Here is a 26,395-nt window from a genome sequence, read left to right as displayed (position 1 = left end):
ATAACGCTTACCTCTCTGCTGTAGTTGAAGAAACAGAGATTTCAGCGTTTGAAGATGAGTTGCCAAACTCTCACCTTCTTTCATAACAGTCCTGAACAGCCTTCTGGTCAGATAAATTATAGTTCCAGCAGTTTCTCTGACATGCATTGCCCTTAATAAATTCCAGCACTCAAACGCTATGCTGGCATTTGCTACATGCAATAACTGAGAGTTGCTCAAACACAGCATAATTTGGGCACGGGCCCTTTCATCCAGCCGTTTTTTCTCAGCAGAGTCCTGTCTCAAAACCTCAGTTTCAACACAGTCCCATAGTCCATCTCTCCTTAACAACTGCTGCATTTTAATTGACCAACTCAGCCAGTTCCTTTCTGAGAGAAGTTCAAAAGGGATACCTCCCCAATATTTACAACTTGGGAAGACTGGAAATCTGCCATCTCTGCTGGTGCTTGTTGAGCCCCTTCTGTGGGGCCTCCAGCAATCTCTCCTGACTCTCTCTTTAGAGTCCAACTGGTCCTGGCTGGCACTCACCGGCTTCTAGCTGTTGCCTCTGTTGACCCTCAGGTCCCGCCTGGCTCTGCAACTGGTGTAGCCACTCTGTGAGTCGCCTACTGTGGTCCTCTAGCAGCTCAAACTGTTCCAGTAGCCGACACTGAGTGCTTTGCTGATCCTCAGATCCTAGCCGCTCCAGCGTCACTGCAGACAGTTACAGCTTGCCACCAACTGCTCCAATGCACAGCCACTGGCTTCGTACACCACCAGGACTCACCAGCTCCCTGCTGAGATGCTGTCAGTCATTTTGCACTCTGCACATGCTCAGAAACACTGGGCCCATAACCTGTCAGTGTTTGTAAAAAGCAAAAAAAAAGGAGGAAAAGGTTCTGACCTCCCTTTGTCTCCTCAGCCTGGTCCTCGGACCCTGGTTAGCACAAAAAGAGTCCACGAGAATATCCTTGCAGAGTTTTATTCTTAAAAGTCTTTGTGCAAAACATGACTGAATAACTATATACACCAGCACTAACTAACCAACCAACCAACCCAAACACCAGCCTCAGCAACAAACTAACATTTCTCACTATATATATACAACCTGCTGCAAGCCGCTGAGTCATGCTGACCCAGCTTTATTCGCATTAAAGAAACAGCGGCCATTTTAGCCGTGACAGAACGATGGAGGTGGAGACGCTCCTTCAGGTATACCGGACCGTTTAGGGCTTTCAAGGTCAGCAGAAACACTTTGAATTGTGCTCAGAAACGTTCTGGGAGCCAGTGTAGGTCTTTCAAGACCGGTGTTATATGGTCTCGGCGGCCGCTCCCAGTCACCAGTCTAGCTGCCGCATTTTGGATTAGTTGTAGTTTCCGGGTCACCTTCAAAGGTAGCCCCACATAGAGCGCATTGCAGTAGTCCAAGCGAGAGATAACCAGAGCATGCACCACTCTGGAGAGACAGTCTGCGGGCAGGGAGTGTCTCAGCCTGCATACCAGATGGAGCTGATAAACAGCTGCCCTGGACACACAATTGACCTGTGCTCCCAATGACAGCTGCGAGTCCAGAATGACTCCCAGGTTGCGCACCTGGTCCTTCAGGGGCACAGTTACCCCATTCAGGACCAGGGAGTCCCCCACACGACGCCTCCTGTCCCCCCAAAATAGTACTTTTGTCTTGTCAGGATTCAACCTCAATCTGTTAGCCGCCATCCATCCTCCAACCACCTCTAGACACTCACACAGAAATTTCACCGCCTTCACTGGTTCCGATTTGAAAGAGAGGTAGAGCTGGGTATCATCTGCATACTGATCAACACCCAGCCCAAACCCCATGATGATCTCTCCCAGCAGCTGCATGTAGATGTTGAAAAGCATGGGGGAGAGGACGGAACCCTGAGGCACCCCACAAGTGAGAGCCCAGGGGTCTGAACACTCATCCCCCCCACCACTTTTTGGACACGGCCCAGGAGGAAGGAGCGGAACCACTGTATGACAGTGCCCCCAGTTCCCAGCCCCTCAAGACAGTCCAGAAGGATGTTATGGTCGATGGTATCAAATGCCGCTGAGAGATCCAGCAGAACTAGGAAAGAGAACCAGTGCGACCAAGGCAGTTTCAGTCCCATGATGAGGCCTGAATCCCGACTGGAAGGGATCCAAATGGTGCACTTCTTCCAGGCGTGCCTGGAGTTGTTCAGCAACCACTCGCTCAATCACCTTGCCCAAGAATGGAAGATTTGAGACTGGGCGATAGTTAGCCATATTGGCAGCATCTAAAGATGGTTCTTTAATAAGCGGTTTGATAACCGCCTCTTTCAGCGGGTCTGGGAAGGCTCCCTCACAGAGAGAAGCATTCACAACCCCACGAAGCCCATCTCCCAGCCCTTCCCGGCTACCTTTTATAAGCCAGGATGGGCAAGAATCAAGGAGACAGGTGGTTGGTTTCACTCGTCCAAGCAGCCTGTCCACATCCTCAGAGGTAACAGATTGGAACTGATCCCACACAACTTGACTAGACAGGACACTAGCACTCTCCCGCCCCAGCCCTGCTCCCACGGTGGAGTCTACCTCTTCCTGAATCTGAGCGACTTTATCTGCAAAAAACTTTGCAAAATCATTGCAGGAGATCATGTGGCCCATACTGGGCCCCAATGTAGCAGGTGGTTCCACTAAATTGCGAACCGCCACTTGGTAGGCTCGACATTGAGTTCTAACCCGTGTCTGGTCAGCTTCAGAATGAGTTATCCGTCACCGGCGCTCTAGCCGTCTCAGCGATTGTTTCATTTCCCTCAGATCCGTGGAAAACCACAGGGCTGTCCGGGCTCCATGCAATTGAAGAGGGCGCTTCGGAGCCAAACAGTCAATAGCCCTGGTTAACTCCACATTCCAGCGGGCCACCAGGGAATCAGCTGAAAGGCCATCAACATGGGATAAAGCATCCCCTACCACTCTCTGGAAACCATTTGGAGCCATTAAGTGGCGGGGGCGGACCATCTGAATCGGTCCCACCTCCATGCAGAGGGGAAGGGTCGCGGAGAAGTCCAGTTGCACCAGGAAGTGATCTGACCACGGCACTGCAACCCCCCCTCCCCGCCCACAAGGCCTGGGTTGCTTCCAGGTGGAAAAATCAAAATTGGAAACAGAACTGTTAGACCCCAAAACTAAGAACTTGTCAAGAATGTATAACCTGCTGTTGAAATGGAATACTCAGGATGAAACGGTGAAATCAGCTATAATTAAATGGGCACAAGATGTTGGACATAATATTATGATGGCTGACTGGGAACGGTTATGGACCACAGGTATGAAGTTCACGGCGTGTAATGCCTTAAGAGAGAATATAATGAAAATGATTTACAGGTGGTACATGACACCAGTCAAGCTTGCAAAAATATATCATTTGCCTGATAATAAATGCTGGAAATGTAAAGAGACTGAAGGTACATTCTTTCACCCTTGGTGGACATGCCCAAGGATTAAGACTTTCTGGGAGATGATCTATAATGAAATGAAAAAGGTATTTAAATATATCTTCCTGAAGAAACCAGAGGCCTTTCTCCTGGGCATGGTCGGCCAATCGGTGTCAAAGAAGGATACAACTTTTTTTATGTATGCTACAACAGCAGCAAGAATACTTATTGCAAAGTATTGGAAGACACAAGATCTACCCACCCGGGAAGAATGGCAGATGAAAGTGATGGACTACATGGAATTGGCAGAAATGACCGGCAGAATCCGAGACCAGGGAGAAGAGTCGGTGGAAGAAGATTGGAAGAAATTTAAAGTTTATTTACAGAAACATTGTAAAATTAAGGAATGTTAGAAGGATGTTGGAATCAAGTTACGTGGTTTTAGCAGAAATGCTATAAAAGATTAGGTAAAAATAGATTGTTACGTGGTCAGAATGTAAAGTTACATTATATTAAGATAAATTATTAGGATAAAAACAAAGATGGAAAGGATTTGCTGAAATAGCTAATTGAACTAGAATACAAAAAAGGGAGGTGTGAGGAGGTCAAGGAAACAAGCAAATGAAAGATAAGTTATGGAAGGATTGATTTTTTTTCTTAATTGTTTTTATTTTTCCGTGGTTTTGCTCTTTTTTCTTTTCTTTTTCTTTAATTTTGTAACCTTTCAAAACCTTAATATATATATATTTTTTTTTAAAAAAGGAAGTGATCCAACCATGGCACTGCAACCCCCCCCCCCGCCCACAAGGCCTGGGTTGCTGTGCGTAAGAGATTGTGGCTGATTAGCTGCTTTCTCTGTGCAAAGGTCAGAGGGGGCAGGGCTTCTGTTGAGGTAGGTGATTAGCTGTGGGAGGAGCTTGTCAGAGCTTGTAGGGCAGCAGCTGAAGAAGGAACAAAAAGGGTTTTCTTGTGTGAGTTTCTTGTGGCTGATTAGCTGCTTTCTCTGTGCAAAGGTCAGAGGGGGCAGGGCTTCTGTTGAGGTAGGTGATTAGCTGTGGGAGGAGCTTGCCAGAGCTTGTAGGGCAGCAGCTGAAGAAGGAACAAAAAGGGTTTTCTTGTGTGAGTTTCTTGTGGCTGATTAGCTGCTTTCTCTGTGCAAAGGTCAGAGGGGGCAGGGCTTCTGTTGAGGTAGGTGATTAGCTGTGGGAGGAGCTTGTCAGAGCTTGTAGGGCAGCAGCTGAAGAAGGAACAAAAAGGGTTTTCTTGTGTGAGTTTCTTGTGGCTGATTAGCTGCTTTCTCTGTGCAAAGGTCAGAGGGGGCAGGGCTTCTGTTGAGGTAGGTGATTAGCTGTGGGAGGAGCTTGTCAGAGCTTGTAGGGCAGCAGCTGAAGAAGGAACAAAAAGGGTTTTCTTGTGTGAGTTTCTTGTGGCTGATTAGCTGCTTTCTCTGTGCAAAGGTCAGAGGGGGCAGGGCTTCTGTTGAGGTAGGTGATTAGCTGTGGGAGGAGCTTGTCAGAGCTTGTAGGGCAGCAGCTGAAGAAGGAACAAAAAGGGTTTTCTTGTGTGAGTTTCTTGTGGCTGATTAGCTGCTTTCTCTGTGCAAAGGTCAGAGGGGGCAGGGCTTCTGTTGAGGTAGGTGATTAGCTGTGGGAGGAGCTTGTCAGAGCTTGTAGGGCAGCAGCTGAAGAAGGAACAAAAAGGGTTTTCTTGTGTGAGTTTCTTGTGGCTGATTAGCTGCTTTCTCTGTGCAAAGGTCAGAGGGGGCAGGGCTTCTGTTGAGGTAGGTGATTAGCTGTGGGAGGAGCTTGTCAGAGCTTGTAGGGCAGCAGCTGAAGAAGGAACAAAAAGGGTTTTCTTGTGTGAGTTTCTTGTGGCTGATTAGCTGCTTTCTCTGTGCAAAGGTCAGAGGGGGCAGGGCTTCTGTTGAGGTAGGTGATTAGCTGTGGGAGGAGCTTGTCAGAGCTTGTAGGGCAGCAGCTGAAGAAGGAACAAAAAGGGTTTTCTTGTGTGAGTTTCTTGTGGCTGATTAGCTGCTTTCTCTGTGCAAAGGTCAGAGGGGGCAGGGCTTCTGTTGAGGTAGGTGATTAGCTGTGGGAGGAGCTTGTCAGAGCTTGTAGGGCAGCAGCTGAAGAAGGAACAAAAAGGGTTTTCTTGTGTGAGTTTCTTGTGGCTGATTAGCTGCTTTCTCTGTGCAAAGGTCAGAGGGGGCAGGGCTTCTGTTGAGGTAGGTGATTAGCTGTGGGAGGAGCTTGCCAGAGCTTGTAGGGCAGCAGCTGAAGAAGGAACAAAAAGGGTTTTCTTGTGTGAGTTTCTTGTGGCTGATTAGCTGCTTTCTCTGTGCAAAGGTCAGAGGGGGCAGGGCTTCTGTTGAGGTAGGTGATTAGCTGTGGGAGGAGCTTGTCAGAGCTTGTAGGGCAGCAGCTGAAGAAGGAACAAAAAGGGTTTTCTTGTGTGAGTTTCTTGTGGCTGATTAGCTGCTTTCTCTGTGCAAAGGTCAGAGGGGGCAGGGCTTCTGTTGAGGTAGGTGATTAGCTGTGGGAGGAGCTTGTCAGAGCTTGTAGGGCAGCAGCTGAAGAAGGAACAAAAAGGGTTTTCTTGTGTGAGTTTCTTGTGGCTGATTAGCTGCTTTCTCTGTGCAAAGGTCAGAGGGGGCAGGGCTTCTGTTGAGGTAGGTGATTAGCTGTGGGAGGAGCTTGTCAGAGCTTGTAGGGCAGCAGCTGAAGAAGGAACAAAAAGGGTTTTCTTGTGTGAGTTTCTTGTGGCTGATTAGCTGCTTTCTCTGTGCAAAGGTCAGAGGGGGCAGGGCTTCTGTTGAGGTAGGTGATTAGCTGTGGGAGGAGCTTGTCAGAGCTTGTAGGGCAGCAGCTGAAGAAGGAACAAAAAGGGTTTTCTTGTGTGAGTTTCTTGTGGCTGATTAGCTGCTTTCTCTGTGCAAAGGTCAGAGGGGGCAGGGCTTCTGTTGAGGTAGGTGATTAGCTGTGGGAGGAGCTTGTCAGAGCTTGTAGGGCAGCAGCTGAAGAAGGAACAAAAAGGGTTTTCTTGTGTGAGTTTCTTGTGGCTGATTAGCTGCTTTCTCTGTGCAAAGGTCAGAGGGGGCAGGGCTTCTGTTGAGGTAGGTGATTAGCTGTGGGAGGAGCTTGCCAGAGCTTGTAGGGCAGCAGCTGAAGAAGGAACAAAAAGGGTTTTCTTGTGTGAGTTTCTTGTGGCTGATTAGCTGCTTTCTCTGTGCAAAGGTCAGAGGGGGCAGGGCTTCTGTTGAGGTAGGTGATTAGCTGTGGGAGGAGCTTGCCAGAGCTTGTAGGGCAGCAGCTGAAGAAGGAACAAAAAGGGTTTTCTTGTGTGAGTTTCTTGTGGCTGATTAGCTGCTTTCTCTGTGCAAAGGTCAGAGGGGGCAGGGCTTCTGTTGAGGTAGGTGATTAGCTGTGGGAGGAGCTTGTCAGAGCTTGTAGGGCAGCAGCTGAAGAAGGAACAAAAAGGGTTTTCTTGTGTGAGTTTCTTGTGGCTGATTAGCTGCTTTCTCTGTGCAAAGGTCAGAGGGGGCAGGGCTTCTGTTGAGGTAGGTGATTAGCTGTGGGAGGAGCTTGTCAGAGCTTGTAGGGCAGCGGCGCGCGCCTAGCGGCGCGCGCAGTTTGATCCATCTTTTAGATTTAGGGGAGCTAGTCTCAAACGTTTGTTGGGGGAGATATAGGTTTATTTGGGGGGATTTATTTGTCCTGTCTTCACGCTTTTTATGATGGAGGACCGCTGTAGTCACCCCCAACGACACCTTCTCAAGATGGAGGGTGAGGGAACAGCTGCAGTAGCCTGTGGTTCCTGCGCAATGTTTGCCATCTTGCCAAAGGTTGCAGGCAGCTTTACCTGCAGCAATTGCATGTCGATTGCCCTCTTAAAAGACAAAGTCCAGCAACTGGAGGAACGTGTAGCTACGCTCCAAAGAATTAGAGAGCTGGAGCTCTTCTTGGAAGCAACAGAGCACACCGTCTCCACCAAGGAGGAGACAGGGGACTCCCCTGAGAAGGAGGCTAGTTCACCAACACAGGAGCCAGATATATGGAGAAACGTGACTCAAAGAAGTAGGAGGCCCAGGGTTCACTCTGATTGTTTAGAAATACGCAATCGCTTTGAGGTCCTTTCCCCTAGCATGGAAGACGAAGAGCAGACTCCATTTGAGGATCTCTCCCTCATTACAGTCGATCAGGTTAATGAAGACGAGCAGCAAAGGCAGTCCTCAGGGAATGTGCAGGCGACCTTGGAACGGACAGCTCACGGAAGAACCCCGACCAGACCTAAGAGGAGGCGTGTAGTGGTGATAGGGGATTCCCTACTGAGGGGAACAGAAGCAGTGATCTGTGGGCCTGACAAGATGTCTCGGGAAGTGTGCTGTCTCCCCGGGGCTAAGATCCAAGATGTAACTGAACGACTGCAAGGAATCATAAAACCCACTGACAAATACCCCTTCCTCTTGGTTCATGTGGGAACCAATGACACTGCAAGCAATAGCCTCCAGAAGATCAAAAGAGATTACGAGGCTCTGGGCAGGAAATTGAAGCAATTAAATGCACAAATTGTCATCTCATCTGTCCTCCCAGTTGAACGACGTGGCCCAGGGAGAGAGGGAAAAATAGTGGAAGTGAACAACTGGCTTCGCAAATGGTGTAAACAGGAACGGTTTGGATTCTTAGATCACGGAATGCAGTTTCTTGAAGATGGACTTCTGGCAAGCGATGGGCTGCACCTCACAACGGTTGGGAGGAATGTTTTTGCAAAAAATCTCAGAAACCTCATCAGGAGGGCTTTAAACTGACTAATGTGGGGGAGGGAGACAGTGCTCCTGAAGGTAGGAGTCTATCAATTGATGAAGATGATCATCCAAATGTCATAGACCAAATGGAGCAAACAGCACGCAGACCTAGTGGTGGGAGGAAAAAATCCTTAAATAAGAGACACGGGGGAATGATTAATGGACTTCAGTGTCTGTACACTAATGCGCAAAGTATGGGAAATAAACAAGATGAGCTTGAGCTCTTGGTACAGCAAACTAAATATGACATAATAGGAATCACTGAAACCTGGTGGGATAAGTCCCACGATTGGAATGTAGTAATGGAGGGATACAATCTATTTCAGAGAAACAGACCAGACAAGAAAGGAGGAGGAGTGGCGTTATATGTCAGGGATGTGTATACCTGTGAAGAGATCCAAGATTTAGAACCTCAAAGCCAAAGTGAGAGCATTTGGGTCAAAATTAAGGGAGAGAAGAATAACAGTGACCTCATTGTGGGAGTTTACTATAGATCCCCAAGCCAAACGGAGGACATAGATGATGCCTTCCTGGAACAGATGGCCAAGCAAGCAAAAGGAAGGGAGATAGTAGTAATGGGGGACTTCAATTACCCGGATATTTGTTGGATGTCAAACTCAGCCAAGAGCATAAGGTCAAACAGATTCCTCACTGGCCTTGCAGACAACTTCATTGTCCAGAAAGTGGGAGAAGCAACAAGAGGAACAGCCATTTTAGATCTGGTCCTAACCAATGTTGATGACCTGGTTAGGGGGGTAGAAGTGGAAGGATCATTAGGCGCGAGTGATCATGCTCTTCTGAAGTTTACTATACAGCGGAAAGGAGCAGCCAAGCATACTAGGACTCAATTTCTCGACTTTAAGAAAGCCGACTTCATAAAACTTAGGGAAGTGCTAGGTGAGATCCCATGGACAGTAATACTAAAAGGAAAGGGAGTTCATGATGGCTGGGAGTTTGTTAAGAGGGAGATAGTAAAAGCACAACTTCAGGCAATACCAATGAGACGGAAACATGGAAGGTGCCTAAAGAAGCCAGGGTGGCTATCTAAAGAACTTTTAACTGAGTTAAGATTTAAAAAGGATGTGTACAAAAAATGGAAAAGGGGGGAAACCACCAAAGAGGAATTCAAACAAATAGCCAGCACGTGTAGACACAAAGTCAGAAAAGCTAAAGCACAGAATGAACTCAGGCTTGCTAGAGAGGTTAAAAGCAACAAAAAAGGCTTTTATGGGTATGTTCGTAGCAAAAGGAAGAACAAAGAAACAGTGGGGTCACTCAGAGGAGAAGATGGTGAAATGCAAACAGGGGACACAGAAAGGGCTGAACTCCTCAATGCCTTCTTTGCCTCAGTCTTCTCCGATAAAGAAAACAATGCCCGACCTGAAGAATTTGGAGCAAATGATTCAGCAGAGGAAACACAGCCCAGAATAACTAAGGAGATAGTACAAGAATACTTGGCTAGTCTAGATGTATTCAAGTCTCCAGGGCCAGATGAACTGCATCCAAGAGTATTAAAAGAACTGGCAGATGTGATTTCAGAACCACTGGCAGTCATCTTTGAGAATTCCTGGAGAACAGGCGAAGTCCCGGCAGACTGGAGGAGGGCAAATGTTGTCCCTATTTTCAAAAAGGGGAAAAGAGAGGACCCAAATAATTACCGCCCAGTCAGTCTGACATCAATACCAGGGAAGATTCTGGAGCAGATCATTAAGCAAACAGTCTGTGAGCACCTAGAAAGGAATGCTGTGATCACCAATAGTCAGCATGGATTTCTGAAAAATAAGTCATGTCAGACTAACCTGATCTCGTTTTTTGACAGAATTACAAGCCTGGTAGATGAAGGGAACGCAGTGGATGTAGCCTACCTTGATTTCAGCAAGGCATTTGACAAGGTGCCCCATGATATTCTTGTAAAGAAGCTAGTAAAATGCGGTCTTGACTATGCTACCACTCAGTGGATTTGTAACTGGCTGACTGACCGAACCCAAAGGGTGCTCATCAATGGTTCCTCTTCATCCTGGAGAAGAGTGACTAGTGGGGTGCCACAGGGTTCTGTCTTGGGCCCGGTCTTATTCAACATCTTTATCAACGACTTGGATGATGGACTCAAGGGCATCCTGATCAAATTTGCAGATGACACCAAACTGGGAGGGGTGGCTAACACCCCAGAGGACAGGATCACACTTCAAAACGACCTTGACAGATTAGAGAACTGGGCCAAAACAAACAAGATGAATTTTAACAGGGAGAAATGTAAAGTATTGCACTTGGGCAAAAAAAATGAGAGACACAAATACAAGATGGGTGACACCTGGCTTGAGAGCAGTACATGTGAAAAGGATCTAGGAGTCTTGGTTGACCACAAACTTGACATGAGCCAACAGTGTGATGCGGCAGCTAAAAAAGCCAATGCAATTCTGGGCTGCATCAATAGGAGTATAGCATCTAGATCAAGGGAAGTAATAGTGCCACTGTATTCTGCTCTGGTCAGACCTCACCTGGAGTACTGTGTCCAGTTCTGGGCACCACAGTTCAAGAAGGACATTGACAAACTGGAACGTGTCCAGAGGAGGGCAACCAAAATGGTCAAAGGCCTGGAAACGATGCCTTATGAGGAACGGCTAAGGGAGCTGGGCATGTTTAGCCTGGAGAAGAGGAGGTTAAGGGGTGATATGATAGCCATGTTCAAATATATAAAAGGATGTCACATAGAGGAGGGAGAAAGGTTGTTTTCTGCTGCTCCAGAGAAGCGGACACGGAGCAATGGATCCAAACTACAAGAAAGAAGATTCCACCTAAACATTAGGAAGAACTTCCTGACAGTAAGAGCTGTTCGACAGTGGAATTTGCTGCCAAGGAGTGTGGTGGAGTCTCCTTCTTTGGAGGTCTTTAAGCAGAGGCTTGACAACCATATGTCAGGAGTGCTCTGATGGTGTTTCCTGCTTGGCAGGGGGTTGGACTCGATGGCCCTTGTGGTCTCTTCCAACTCTATGATTCTATGATTCTATTCTATGATTCTATGAAACCTGGTGGACAAGCAGCGGCAAGGACAGGCCCATCTGCTTCATCCAACCAAGTCTCTGTTACACATGCCAGGTCAAGTCCTCCATGATCAAGTCATGGATGGCAGTGGTTTTATGAATCATTGACCTGGCATTGCAGAGCAGCACCTTCAGGTCATGTGGGTATCCCTTGCTGATTCTAGTATCCGTCCAGTCAGGACCAGACCCGGAGGCAGGGATAGTCCTCCAACAACGACTAAACCTGCCTCCTCTGTAATGACGTGGTCTGGTCTTAGCGTAACTCTTCCTCCTACCCGTGATCACTGAGATCGGTTGTCCCAGTGCATCCCCCCCATGGAACATGCCCCAGCTATTTTGTGGGCTGGGACCCACTCCCCAGCAGCCCTGACCCCCCCCTTAAGAACAAAATAAAACCCTTTAAAAAAAGAAAGAACCCACAATAAAACAATACAAACAAAAAACTTTAAAAATTACAAACACATTAAAATCAAACAAATTCCTGAACCCAACCAAACATCCATCCCACCCCCCACAAAAAAAGTAATCAAAAGGGAAAAAAGAAAATTTTAAAAAACATTTTAAAAAGAACATTGCGCCGCTCCGAGTCCTCCTGGCCAGCAGGAGCAGCAGCAGCAACAACTGTCCTTGTGAGGCTTCAGGCCCCGCCCTGGGCCAGGTGGTGAGTGGCAGGAGCAGGGCCCTCGGGCACTCACGCAGGGGAGTTGTTTCAATAGGATTGCTTTGCTGTACATTTTATTTATGGATGCTTATTTTATTCTAAGTTTAAATTATGGGTATTCGTTTTTGTGCAAATAGGTTGTACTCCACCTTGTGTTATTCAAGTCATTCTGCCTAGGCAAGCATTCCAGTTTCCCCAATGGAAGGATCCACTTTCTCCTCTCCTCCTGAGCTGTTCCCTCCTAAGAACTAGAGCCAAATTCGAGGGGTTCATGGGGGCATGGAGAAGGGGAGGAAGTGGAGGCAGGCCCCATTTTGCAGCCGATGGGGCTGGTTAGGTGAATCCAGGCCACTATTTGTTCTCATTTGTCCACTGCTTAGAAACCAATTTTTGCATTCAGTGATCAATCTAGAAATAAAATAAACCTCTTTGGTCTTGGATTATCTAGCAGAGATTCCTGCACTGCAGGAATAAAATAAGCCTATTTTGAATGGCCATCTGTCTTGGATGATCTAGCAGAGATTCCTGCATTGCAGGGGGTCTCCTGGCTCTGAGAGACAAGCAGGGAGGGTGGCTTCTGGCAGAAGGAGAGGGAGCCACTGGTGGCTCCTCCTTCTCCTGACTCACCTCTGCCTCTCGACCTTCCTCTCCCACTCGCCTCCTTCCTCTTCTGCCTTTGATTCTGCACTGCATTCTGCCACAGAGTCTCCCAGCTCACTACTATGCCTTATTACCCTTTCAGCTTCTGACACCTCCTCTTCCCAGACTTCTCCCTCTTCTCCCTCTGACCGCTCATCCTTCTCCTTTGGCTCTGAGCCGTCTTCCCTTCTTGGTTCCCCAGCTGCATCCTCCCACCATTCCTCTGTGCCCAACCAGTCCATGACATTGCTCCATCCCTCGGCCTCTGTCCCCACAAGGCAGCTTCCCCTGACCTGATCTGGTTCCACAGCCGCTGCTTCCCTTCTGCCCCCATGAAAAGGCGGATCAGGAGGTCTTGCCGGCATCATTCTGTCACCTGCAAAAGAAAAAAGGTAAGCAGGACGCCAGGAGTGTCTGCTTCTCTCACATGTGAAACAGGGCATCTCTAACTACAGATGGGCCTTTGAGAAGGACTTACCTACTGAGAGTATTTGGACGTTTGTGCCCATTTCATATGTTTGTTTGTGCAGAAATACATCTCCCCTCCTCTGGACCCTTGTTCCCAACTGTCTCCCCCCAAAACAAGATGAAAAGAACCCTCAGATGAGTTGGGAAACCAACAGAATGAGACCAGTGGAGAAAAACCACCTTTCTCCTTACCCAGTGGCCTCTCTCTGGTGTCCAACGGAGGCCTCTCTGCCTCACAGGAATCCAGGTCCATTTCTGCAAAGAGATCCTTTCCCTGAAAAAGAAACAAGGATTCAAAACAGAGAATGGTGAGAAATACTAGAAAGAGAATGACAAAGACTTGAAGGGTGTGAGATCTCATTCCATGGATGCTTTCCCAGAAAAAGGATGGGCCATCAGCAGACCATTATGGGATGTTCTCTGTCCTGTTTGGAGCCCCTTGGGAGTATCCAGAGGAAAGTCTCTCTCACCTGCTTTCTCTCCTCTGCCTGACTCAGGAGGAAACCTTCGGCCAGGGCCACCGCCTGGGAACTGGTCTCCGCTCCACAGTCCCTCACCCAGCTCTCCATCTCCAGGGGAAGGACAGCCAGGAACTGCTCCAAGATCACCAGGTCCAGCATCTCAGCTTTCGTGTGCCTTTCTGGCTTCAGCCACTGATGGTCAAGGTGGTGGAGTCGGCTGCAAACCTCTCGGGGTCCTTTGGCCTCCTGGCAGCAGAACTGCCTCAACTGCTGGCTCTGCACCTCTGAGCGGAGGGTGTCCTCCTCACCCAGGATCTTCTGCACAGAGTTTTCCCAGAATCCCCCACTGCTCCCAGTTTGGCTTGCATGGCCTCTTCCTGTTCCAGGGCCAGCTGAGTCTTCCTCATCCATCTGTGCTCTCAGGAAGCCTCTGAGAGATAGGAAGGAACCCTTTGGTCTTCTGCCAAGTTCTGCCCGTCTAAATGAGAAGCTCTAGCAAATCCTACAAAGCAAATACATTGTTCTGTTACAGAATTTGTAGGACGGGGGGGAAATGGTTCCCTGAGCAAGCATGACTGCACCACATCCCAGACCATGAGCTATCTTTTTGAAAGAGAAGAAACAAGTCTCTAGCCTTCTAGCAATGCAAAATGTGGAGGCAACTGAAGGGATTTCTGAGAGATGAATCAACCTGGTTTCTCCATCCTTCCAGTCAACTGATGACGTCGGAACCTACTGACAAAGGAGTCGTTTCTATCTTGTGAAAAATGGATGCTTGGTTCTAGTGGGGGTCTTCATCCAGGGGTCCTCAGGAGTTGCCCCCCACACCTACACCCACTCCCCTGCTTCTGTCTCCTTTTCTTGCACTTGGACTCTCTGCCACTCTCAGAATAGACTTCTGGGGCGGGGTCCCTTTTTCTTTGCTCTGAGGGCCAGGTATGTATCTGGAAAACCCCAGAGAGCCAAGTGGACGGGGCCAAATACGTCTCACTTGAAATTCAGGTGGGCAATTTATTACTATTATTCTGTTAGCCAGCTTAACACACACACAGCCACTGATGCCCAGGTCCCTGGAGGCTCAGGGAGTAGCAGCGCCCATTTCCGGTTGCTTTGCCAGCAACAATCCTTTTGGGACAGAGAGGATGTGGTCCTGGGATGCCCTGCTCTGGGTGCGAGGGGATGGCTGCAGTGGCCTCCGTGGGGAGCTGCCCTGGGAGACACTGGGAAACTGGTCCCCAATGCAGCAGCCAGACTCTGGGCTGGGATCCCTCTCTTTATTCCTGGCCTCTCTTTCCCACCTTAACTTCAACCCTCCCTGTGGGGTTTTTTTTGGGGGGGGGGGGGACTAGTCCACCTCCTCGTTCAGCTTTGGAAAACCATTTGCACATGTTTCCTCTGCTGTGCAATGAGGCTGAGCGATGTCACACTGCGTTAAAGTCCCAGGGACTCCTTTGTTTAAAGGAGGGAGGTCATTTCTGAAAGGGGGGGCAGCGGAGGGTCAAATTATTTCGGGATCCTCTGATCTGCAGGAAGGAGAGCGTGGCAGACATGGCCCCTCCCTGGCAGGACCCTCTCCTCCCTGACTTGGGGTCCCCCCCCTGCAGGAGCAGATCCGCCCCCCCCCCCGGCCTCCTCCCCTGCTGCAGTCCTGGGACCCCCACCAGATCCCGGAGAGAGAGGAGACTCACCAGATCCCAGGAGGGGGCAGCGAGGCAGCCCTTGCAGGAGAGACACCGAAGCAAGGAAAGGACTGAGAGGGAGGGGCCTTGGCTCTGGAGGACCTGCCCCCCCCCGCTTCCTGTCCTCTCTAGGAAGGCAGCTCACTTCCCTTTAACCCTTGCAAAGCCGAGTCCCTCCAGCTCAGCCCTCTCTCAGATTTTTATTATTTCTTATGGATTTAGGGTGCAGCTGCCCCCCTGGCTACGCCCATGCCCAGATATCCTTTGGGGGGAGGCTCTTGGCTGGACTCTGAGCATCTCCCTCCCTTGGCCAGAAACCAGAGGAAGAGCTTGCAGGGAAAAGGGCTTTGCAGGAGGCAAGGAAGCTCCTCCTAGAATTCAGGAGTGGAGAGATAGGAGGGGATCCCAGGGTCATCTAGTCCAACCCGAAGCAAGAGGGGGCTGGTCTAGTTCCCCAAACAGGCAGCCCTGTTTAATAGGTTATTGTAATTTAGTGTTTGATTGGAAGCCGCCCAGAGTGGCTGGGGAAACCCAGCCAGAGGGGCGGGATATAAATAAATTATTATTATTATTATTATTATTATTATTATTATTATTATTATTATTACAACCCCCAGCAATGCAGGAATCTCAGCTAAAGCATCCATGGCAGATGGCCGTCCGATCTGTGCCCAACTGCTCTTAGGTGTCCCTCAAGGCAGCGGGTCCTGAGTTCTAGCCCTGCTGAAACAATCGCACTGGCTGCCAAGGAGGAATCCAGCGAAGTTCAAAATAAATAAATCCTATTCTCATCATAAATGAGTAATACCTTCTTATGCAAGCTTTTTATACTAATATACAAAAGTATGCCATTTCCCTTTCCAGAAATGGATGGTTGTTGTTATTAGGTTTAGGGAAGCTTTTAATATTTGTTGGACTATTGTATTTTAATATTTTGTTGGAAGCCGCCCAGAGTGGCTGGGGAAACCCAACCAGATGGGCAGAGTATAAATGTATTATTATTATTATTATTATTTATTAAATTGATCAGGTGAGTTTTCTCCTTTCGAAAGAGGCAGGTGGAATCTCCACGGTTGCTAATAGCATAACGTTGAAAGACTAGGGAAATATGGGGAGCCCTAGAGCATCTGCTTGGCATGCAGAATGTCCCAGGGTCAACCCCTGACATCTCCTGCAAGGGCTGGACGAAATCCCTGCATGAAACTCTGGGGAGCTGCTGCCAGTCAGTGTAGACCAGGGGTCCACAAACTATGTCCCGCGGGCCGAATCCAGCCCTCCAGGGTCGTGAATCTGGCCTGCACGGCAGTTTCAGAGCCCACCAAGTGTCCGAGGCTGAAAGCATCTCACCACCCGCTCAGTCAGTCCCTGCATTGCGCAGAGGTAAATGCTACCGGGGTGGTGGCGGCTCAACCAATGGAAGGCCAGGGGGTTTCGCTCAGGGATGGGGAAGTGTTGTCTTTTGACTTGAAGAGGGAAGTTCAGGTTGGTGGAGGTTGGTGGAGGAAGGCAGACTTGGGTCGATTTGGTTTTGTTACTTTAAAGGTGGTAGAAGGAAGTATAGTCCTATTTCTGTGAGTGGCACAGGGGTCTTTCCACTCATGTCGTTTACATGCTCTGAGAGATGGGATATATTTTGTTATTTTAATTTTAAAAGGGTGGAGTGGAACCGGAGATTGACCATCTTGTTAGCCTGGGGCATTGGTCAGCAACCTTTTTCAGCCGTGGGCTGGTCCACTGTCCCTCAGACCATGTAGTGGGGTCAGACTATGTTGGGGGGGGGAATGAACAAATTCCTATGCCCCACAAATAACCCAGAGACGCATTTTAGAAAAAAGGACACATTCTAAATCATGTAAAAACACACTGATTCCCAAATTGTCCGCAGGCCGGATTGAGAAGCTTGCCTACCCCTGGCCTGGGGAGCCACATTCTGGTTGAAGGAGGCCAGGACTGGCCCTCAAGGCTTCGGATGTCCCTCCTCCCCTGCAGTAGGACTTGGAATCCAGGAGAAAACTCTTGGAATAGCCTTGCCAGGTGCTCAGGGACGGACTCACCTGTCCCCATGTCCTTCTATTTGCAGATGTGCTGCGGTTGCACATCCCTCCCCCAGAGGTGAATATTGGGGAGAACCAGAGCAGGGACTCAGACCTGCCCTCCTTTGCCCCACACTCTGCTCTCTCGGATGTGGAGAAGCCCTCCCTTTGTGAGGAACTGACAGACTGACTTGCCTTTCGGGTATTTACCCGACAGAGAAAAAGATGGCGAACGGCACTTAGTCAGCGTGAGTGTGAGCTCCCTGATTTATCTTTTAAGACTGTTTTAATGAGTATAGAAACCTATTAACTTTTAACTTTAGTTTTTAGTTTTTTAGTTTTAGTTTTAAATTAGTAAGTAGGAGGACGCCTCTTTCTATCAGGGAGACAACCATTGACCTTGAAACCGGGGCGGCTGCATGAAGAGAAAAATGACTAAGCAATTATACAGCCCTGCCTGTGGGAAAGGAACTGGGAAACGTACCAGAGATTCCAGAGATTTAGACGACACAGAGGAACTGAGATGCCTGCCTCTTGCTAAACAAACAAAAATTAGTGAATCTGAAAGTACAAAGGATATTTTTAATATTCCGGTTTCAAACTCTTTCACACTGCTAGCAGAGATGAATGACGAGGAAACCATTGTGAAAGAACCTTTTGATAACCTGCCTACTAAACCTTCAAGCAATAATAATACTGGTATCCACTCGAATGACTGCACTAGAGCCCGTGAAAGCTGCATTGATGAGATACTATTTGAACACTCGACTACTCTAGACCTAGTCGCTAAAACAGTGGACTATATCTTTAAATACATAAAAGACATCCGAGGATCCTTGGAGAAGATTATCTCGCTTGTATCCCTAACAGGTAAAAACAGTTCCCCTGATGTACCACCTGAGATGAAGCCCATACAAATGCCCAGAGCACCCGTTTTACCTCATACCTCCTGTATAATTCCTCAAGTTGCTGGCAATCAGAAAAGTGAGCCAAGTGAGCAAAATAAGAAGGAACAACACTTTGCACCTCCTCACAAACTGCTGCTGCAAGCTACCAAAATCTGCCTAACGGTTTGCCCCTTTAGAGGCAAGGTGATAAACTGGCATTTTAAGAGTGATATAAGGAGACACCTAGCGGAGCTTCTGAGGGTAATCCCTAGCTCTGTTGACCTGAAGCATACTGACCATATTAGCAGCAGACCTCAGAGGCAGAGAGTGCTGCTCTCCTTTAAAACCAAAAAGCTCCCTGCACTTATTATGTCCTCAAGAAGCCTTCTAATTAACTATGGAATCCTTGCTACAAGAGTCTTTACCAATACCAAGATCTGCCCCCTCTTACCAAACTGCTTGTTCAAAAAGAAAGCAGACAAGTCTGAGGGTCCGCCAATTGCCACGACCCCAACTCCCCTGGCCGCAGATCTAATCAGCTGGATTGACGCCCCCCTGCCTCCACTGACAAAGGCTATACATCTGGAGAATTCTACAGAGCGTGAGTTACTTCTATCCTTCTCCCAATTGCCAAAACTGGAGCGAACAGAGATAACGGACAGATTGGATGAGTTGCTACTCTGTCTCCGTAACTCAGAAGATCATGCTCATGTAAATAAGATGAATTCCTCACCAATTGTAGATCAGTCTACACAAGCCCAAGTGGTACCTGTTTTAACGACCTCTGATCTGCAACCTGGCTGTACACGGCCTCGGGATGTCAAGCCCGGGCAGGATACAGTGGAAGATTCGACAAGCCTCTGGTCAAACCCGGAAGCTGTGGCAAGACTGAATGCTCTTTTGGAGGCAAACCGAAAAGGATGCCTCCCACCTGCCTTACACTGCATGTTCCCTACAGCAACCGCAGATCCAAAAGGCCCACCCCCCTCAATCTTAGAGCATACTTTAAATGCAGAGTCTATGGACCTGTCGTTAAGTGATACTCCCGTGCACCAGAATCCATCCCTGCAGCTACCAATAATTAAGCCTCAATCCATGGCTGCTGCTGCGGTAAGTGGTGCTCGGAAATTGCCTGGTAAGCAAGCTACAATTACTTCCTTCTTCCAGCCTATTGCCCCCCCTCGCCGCATGCATCCCCAGGTGGACTCTGCCGTGCTGGTTCCGCAAGGCCCAGCATGACTCGAAGGGGTGACCAGGGGATTACTTACTTTCTTATCCTGGAATGTAGCTGGCATTAAACCTAAGCTGATGGATCCATCTTTTGTCGCCTACATAAAAGGCAGTCGTATTCTTTTGCTGCAAGAGACCTGGGCTTGTGAGGGCTTCTCCTTATCAGGGTATAAAGGCTTCTACCTGAATGCACAACAGAATTCACTATCACCTGGTAGACCACAAGGTGGGTTGGCTACCTTAGTTTCTTTGGCCTTAAATCTGCAGGTGGAACAAATCGACATCCGGTCGTCATCCATGCTGGGTGTAAAGCTACAAACAGCGGAGGAAGTGTTCGTGGTGGTGAATGTTTATTTGCACCCAACCTATAAGAAAAACCTGGTGGACCAAAGATGGAGGGGAATTCAACTGACTCTTGAAACTCTCCTAGAGAAATATCCTGAAGCCACCTTCCTAGTCGCAGGAGATTTCAACGGCCGATTGTCTCACTCTGATAAATCATTATTTGCTAAATATAATAAATATCCTTCACTACCCATTTTAACCTCAGACCTTTTACCCAGGAACTTTAAAGACAGTGTTGCTACATACACAGGTTTTAAATGTAGACAAACTTTGATGGCTCTTAATTTTCACCTTCTAAACGGAGCTCTCAGTTCTGATTACCCTGCCGAATTTACTTTCTGGTCAGGCTCCCGAGCCTCTACCATAGACTTTATTTGGACATCAGTAGACCTAATTCCCAAAATTTCCAACTTTAGGGTGGTAACGAGGTTGGAAAGTGACCATTTTCCATTAGAACTCTCTCTGATCCTGGATGGAGAATTGGCTACCTATTCCTGTGTGCCTATTACAAATAACCAGCTTCAGATGAGGCCCACTGCCTTAAAATGGACCGACAATATGGCTCAACGGATAAATGAACTCCTGTGGTCTGACCAACTGCAAGAGACAAGGGACTCCCTTATTCAGGCAGTTGAGCCACTGCCAATATATGACAATTTAGTAGAACTGCTAAAACCTTCGTTGGCTAAGGCCCCGGTAATGAATAGTAACCATTTCTCTCATAAAAAGTGGTTTGACGAGGAATGTAGACACTTCAAGAACAACCTATATAATGAATTCTTGGCATATAGGGCATCAAATGACCCCGCACCTAGCAGTCACCTTATGAACCTCAAGAGAAGGTATAAAGCACTATTAAAGGAAAAGAAGCTTGCGGCCGAAAGAAATGATTGGAAGAACCTTCTAAAAGCTGCAGAAAATAGAAATCCCTCCTCCTTTTGGCACCAAATTTCTCAATACCTGGGTAGACCGTTGTCAAGGATAGAACCCCAAATTTCAGCTGACACCTGGGAAAGCTTCTTCTCAGATTTATATGCAGCTCACGCTGCCAGCGGAGGAAGATTAGATTTGGCCCCCTTGCCTGAGTGGGATCCTGTTACCTGCTCTGATGTGGAAACACTTATAGGCCAATTTGAGGCGGGCAAGGCACCCGGAGACGATCTTATTTCCATAGATGTTATTAAAGCCAATAAGGACTGGTGGTGTCCACCCCTAGCAGCTCTTTTTACTTATATAAACAAAACAGCACAATTTCCTCCAAGCTGGAACTCTGCACTGATTGTGTTAATTCACAAGAAAGGGCCAATTTTAGACCAATTAGCCTGCTAAATGTTATCGGGAAGATCTATTCAAGATTTCTACTTAACAAATTAACGACCTGGATGGAAAGCAACAATATCATCGCAGAGGAACAGGCGGGTTTCCGCCCTGGAAGATCAACAACAGACCAAATCTTAATCCTAAATCGCTTGGCCACCAAGTACGCTGGCAATGGCCTAAAAGCCCTAAAGGCCCTAAGCAGGCCTTTGATCTAATTCCCAGGAACCAGCTATGGACAAAATTGGCAGCGACATCTATCGACCGCCGCCTTCTCCTGCTGATTATTAATTTGCATACAAATACCCTCCTGAGGATTAGGCTAGATGGTAAGGGGCTAGTCTCCAATCCGGTTGCCACCACTAGGGGGGTAAGACAGGGCTGTTTGCTTGCCCCTGCTTTGTTTAATTTCTATATTAATTCGCTAGTGGTGCATATGGCAAATGCTGATTTCCATCCACCAAAACTGGCAGGACGAGCCTTGAATGTCCTACTGTATGCGGACGATGCCGTCCTATTAGCTACCTCCCCCATTGGATTAAGGAGGATGCTTCGAGCTCTTCATGAATATGAGACCCAACACGAGCTCCAACTAAATTATGCCAAGACCAAAATAATGGTCTTTGCTGCTCGACTGAAACCTAATTTATGGTCAATTAATGGTATCCCTTTAGAGCAGGTCAGTTGCTTCAAATACCTGGGTCAGGTTGTAAGATCAAATAGGTCCTTCTTGGCGCACAGAGAATACATAGCCTCGAACGCATCCAAAGCAGCCTTGGTGATTAGAACCCTGTACTCCAAGAAACAGGCACAAACTGTCAAAGTTGCCTTGCAACTCTTTAAAATGAAAGTCCTCCCTCTTCTACTGGTGGGCATTGCCTTGGGCTCACGTAGGGACTTTGAAAAATTGGAATCTATTGGAATCAGGGCCATACTCAGGATCCCCCCCTCCGTGGCAGGCGCGATCATGAGATTGGAAACCGGTTGTCAAGCCTTTAGGTATGTGGCCCTGAAAGCGAAGCTATGGCTATGGCTCAAGCTCTGTTTCAGACCGGTGGGTTTGGCCCCCTTAATTCTGAGGGATAACTTTAAATCTCCATGGGAAGGGGAGATAGTGGAGGAAGTGCAGAAGTGCGGGTTGTCCTCCCTTTATATAGAGTCCATGACGTATAGCCACGCAAAGGCGGTGATCGCTCAAAGATTAAGGGATATTGCCAGGCAGGAGGACATAGCCCGTGTGAAACCTGGGTTGTTTTTGGGGGAGCAGTTGTATCGGGCTGCTCCAGCTCGCTACTTGGCAGATATCCACTACGTGGAATACCGTAGACTATTTACTGCAGCTAGGCTGAATGTTCTTGACTCGGCGGTTCTGAAGGGAAGATATGGAGGAGTCCCATATGACCAGAGATTATGCCACTGTGCATTGGGTGAGGTAGAATCCACAGAGCACATTTTACTGAGCTGTCCCATTTACAACGATTTAAGACAGTACCTTATAACTCCACACTTAGCCCAGCTCAGTTCCCGACAAAGAGGAAAGCAGACAGCATATCTGCTAAATAAGTCTTCTGGGAAAACAACTTTGTCAGTGGCTAAATTCCTTTTCCTGGCACTCAAGTGTCGGAAACGTATAACTGATTGCTTTGATGTGGGTTATCTGTGAGAGGTCTGGTACTGTGGCCCTACCTTATTTATGTACCCCTATGATGTTATAGTTTATACTTATTGTGTAATGTTTTATTTCTGACTATCGGTCGAATAAAGGAAATTGATGATGACTTTTGCCTTTCAGCTGCTGGAGGAAGGTCAGCTGTACCTGCTGGAGGTGATTCAGAATTGCCAGGCAGCTCAGCTCAGGGGGATCCGAACCCTGAAGTGCTCCAAGGAAGAGACGGCCAAAGCCATCCTGATGAGTGATGGGGAAGTGGGGGAGGGAGGGGCTTTGGAGAAGGGGAAGTATCTGGGAATTTGTATGACGGCAAAGAATATAAATCTTTTTAATGACAATTATCAACCAGTCTGGAAGGAGAATTGTACAAATATGAAAACATTGGCAGGATTGAAATAAATCTCATGTCATGGTATAATTTATAATTAAAAATCTTAAACTATAGAATGGAATAGGAAAACTGATGGAAGGGAAGGACGGAAGCTAATGGATCTATGAAACACAAAGTAGGATACATGTAATAAGATGTGATGTTTTGGTGGTGGGGGTTGGTTGGTGATTGTAAATTTCAATAAAAATCATTAATAAAAAGAAGAAGAAGGGGTTGTCTGTCTGCCGGAGAGGAGGACCCTACTGGCCTAGGTTCACGTATCCTGTTTGAAAGGGGAATCATCTTAGGGACTTCCTGTGAACATCTGGGTCAGGAATGCTGTTCCTGGAATGGACAAACACACAAGAGGTAACCAGCTGTGCATTCCCATAAACAATACTCTTCTATATATTCTTATCACAATATCAAATGTTTATCTTGCACATAAACAACACATAAAGTGCAATAATATAGACGGAAGTCCTAATAAATCAGTTCATTCATAAAGACCAAATGTCTGCTAAGTCCAAATTGGGGACTACTACAGTTCCACATTGTTGACAAGGTGTGATGGCCTGGGATTCAGACTTGGATGCTGAACCTGAGGGATCCCAGCCTGCACAGGATTCCCCGCCTCCAGAACCAGCTGAGCCAGGGCTGGGGCATGAGCCTGAAGGGTCCTCACCTGTGCTGGATCCTCAGGTGCAGGCACCAGCTGAGTCTGCTCTGTCTCCTGAGGTGATGGAGGACCCATTGCCTGCAGGTGCTCCACTCTCAGCCCCGTCAGAGAAAGCTGAGGTTGCCTCTGGGTCCGGTAATCCTCCACCCCTTCGTTGGGGTGCATTCGGGAGGAACCAGAAGCCATGGCTGACCAGGCGGCTGCACTGGTGGCATTGGCTCAGGAAAACCAGTGGCCCTGCCAGAGAAATTCAATGGGTCCCTGGCCAGCTTTCCCATGTTTCTTGCCCAGACAAAGCTGTATATTCAGGGTCGATCCCAGAATTTCCCAGATGACCGAACAAAGGTGCACTTCCTCAACAGCTTGCTGAAGTACCGGGAGGCCAAGTGGGCATTGCCGCTGCTCCAGCAAGACTCTCACTTGCTGACAGAATATACAGGGTTTTGCAACCATCTGGAAACCGCGTTCGGCAACACTCAGAAGGGGAGTCAAGCCAATCAGGCGATTCAGCAGTTGAAACAGGACAAGTGCATAGTGGCCGCCTACGCCACAGAATTTCAGCTGTTGGCACAGGACTTGTCCTGGAATGACTCCACCCTTCAGGAGCAGTATCTCAAGGGGCTTTCGGATGAGATACTGGACCAGCTGGCCATGATGGATCGCCCCACCACTCTGGACACCCTCATTCAACGGAGACTGCAGATAGACGATCCGTTGGAGGACCATCACCAGCACTCCCGGCTCCCGGCTCTGGTCCTTCCCAGCAGTTCCACGGCCACAGCCAAGTCGCTGGAGGAGCCAATGCAGCTCGGGGCAGCGCGGCCTCGCCTCTCCCCCTCAAAGAAGACTCGGCATCTGGAGGGGAACCTGTGTCTATACTGCGGCGGGAGTGGACACTATGCCCAATCATGTCCCGAGAAAACGCCGGCCACAGGGAAATGGCCAACCCCAGTAGCCGATGGCCCAGGCTACCTGGGGTCCCAGACATCGCATGATTGGCCCTCACCAGTGGAAGTGCAACACCTCATGGTTCTGGTGCATCTGTACCCCCTGGCGGGCCCTGGATTCTCACCCAAGCTCTGGTAGATTCAGGGGCAACCTGCTCCTATATGGACTCTGCCTTCGCTGCCCATCATCAGGTGCCACTCCAGGACAAGCCAGAACCAGTACAGGTGGAGGCAACTGACGGACGGCTCCTGCGCTCGGGTGCCGTTACTCAGGAGACTCAGCCCTTGGTCCTGTGTCACCAGCAGCACCGGGAGGTGCGCACCTTGGACATTGCCACCATGCCCCAGTTTCCCCTGGTGCTCGGGATGGACTGGCTGGAGTCTCACAATGTTCAGATCGACTGGGTCAATCAGACTGTGCGCTTCCCAAACCCGTGTCCCCATGCTCGGTCCAAGACGCTAGTGGCCGCCCCCACAGGGGAAGCTGCGTCAATGCTCCCCACTGATTACCAGGAGTACCAATAAGTGCTCAATGAACACTTGGTCTTTCAACTGCGGCATAGACCTCCAGCCCGGGGTGCCCCTGCCTGTGAGCCACCTATACTCTCTTACGGAGCCAAAGCACTAAGCCTTGCAGGACTTCCTTCGCAAGAACCTGGAGGGCGGGTTCATTTGGCCCTCTACCACGCCCACCTCGTTAAGAAATGTAGGGAGCTTTGTCCCTGCCATGATTACCGGGTCCTGAATAAGATTACCATACCAGACCGGCATCCCTTGCCCCTTATTGCAGAGTTGCTGGAACGGGTGCAAGGGGTGCAGATGTTCACCAAGATGGACCTTCGGGGGGCCTACAGTTAGATTCGGATTCAAGCTGGGGATGAGTGGAAGACAGCATTTGGGACCCAGTATGGGCAGTTTGAATACCTGGTAATGCCTTTCGGGTTGTGCAATGCGCCTGCCCTGTTTGAACGGTACATCAACCACGTGTTCCAGGACTTGCTAGACAAGTATGTGGTGGTGTACCTAGATGACATTCTGATTTACTCCCATGACCCAGCTCGCCACGAGGGTCATGTCCGGTCCATGTTGCAGCGCTTGCGGAAGCAACGCCTGTATGCTAAGCTCAGCAAGTGAAAGTTCTACCAGCGGTCAGTGGACTTCCTCGGTCACCAACTCTCCCCTGATGGGGTGCAGATGGATCCCGGGAAAGTGGCAGCAGTTTGGGAATGGGCAGCACCCCGGAACCGTAAGGACCTATCTCACCGCAAGGGGCCATCATCCTGAGGGGGAAGACAACTGGTGGATGTGAGAACAGACCACCGGAACCTGGAGTACCTCCAGACTGGGTTGACCACTTGTCATTGGAGGAGTTCGCTTACAACAACGCGGTGAATGCCTCCACCGAGCAGACTCTGTTCCAGGCCACTTACGGTTACCACCCGCGTTTGTTCCCGGACTTGCTGCCAGCATCTGCGGTCCCCACGGTGACAGACTGGCTCCAGGAGCTCCAGTCTCAGCACCAACTATTGGTGGAGCAACTGCGCCAAGCCAAAGATGAGTCCAAGGACCAGGCCGACCGCCACCACCAGGTGGGGCCGGAACTCCGCGTCGGAGAACCATGGGGCTATATAAATTCTAATTGGACTCCGTTTGAATTGGGCAATTGTATCCAGGCTGCAATTAGCTTTGTGGTTCCTTAGGAACAACTGAGCAACTTCCCTAGAGTGGAAGACCAGAGCCTATAACAATAATAATCCCATAGAAAGGCCAACGCAC

The 26,395-nt window shown here is 48.7% G+C and overlaps 2 protein-coding genes across 2 annotated transcripts in view; both read right to left on the bottom strand.

Annotated features, from left to right (window-relative positions):
- The window catches only part of LOC310760713 (uncharacterized protein), a 122,358-nt gene extending 109,093 nt beyond the window's left edge, over positions 1–13,265 (bottom strand). The window contains exons 1-2 of the mRNA XM_083609775.1: positions 13,195–13,265; positions 610–835 (exon numbers count right to left, since the gene is read on the bottom strand). The gene's annotated coding sequence lies outside the window, so the exon portion shown is untranslated. The remainder of the gene's footprint in view (positions 1–609; positions 836–13,194) is intronic.
- The window catches only part of LOC310760688 (uncharacterized protein), a 278,926-nt gene extending 263,723 nt beyond the window's left edge, over positions 1–15,203 (bottom strand). Inside the window, exon 1 of the mRNA XM_083609667.1 lies at positions 15,152–15,203. The gene's annotated coding sequence lies outside the window, so the exon portion shown is untranslated. The remainder of the gene's footprint in view (positions 1–15,151) is intronic.
- Positions 15,204–26,395: the final 11,192 nt, after the last annotated feature.

The sequence above is a fragment of the Podarcis filfolensis genome (genome assembly GCF_964270895.1).
Source record: "Podarcis filfolensis genome assembly, chromosome: 4".
In the NCBI taxonomy this organism is placed as follows: Eukaryota; Metazoa; Chordata; class Lepidosauria; order Squamata; family Lacertidae; genus Podarcis; species Podarcis filfolensis.
Note: the sequence above shows the minus strand (reverse complement) of the source record. Positions and strands in the feature narration are given on the sequence as shown.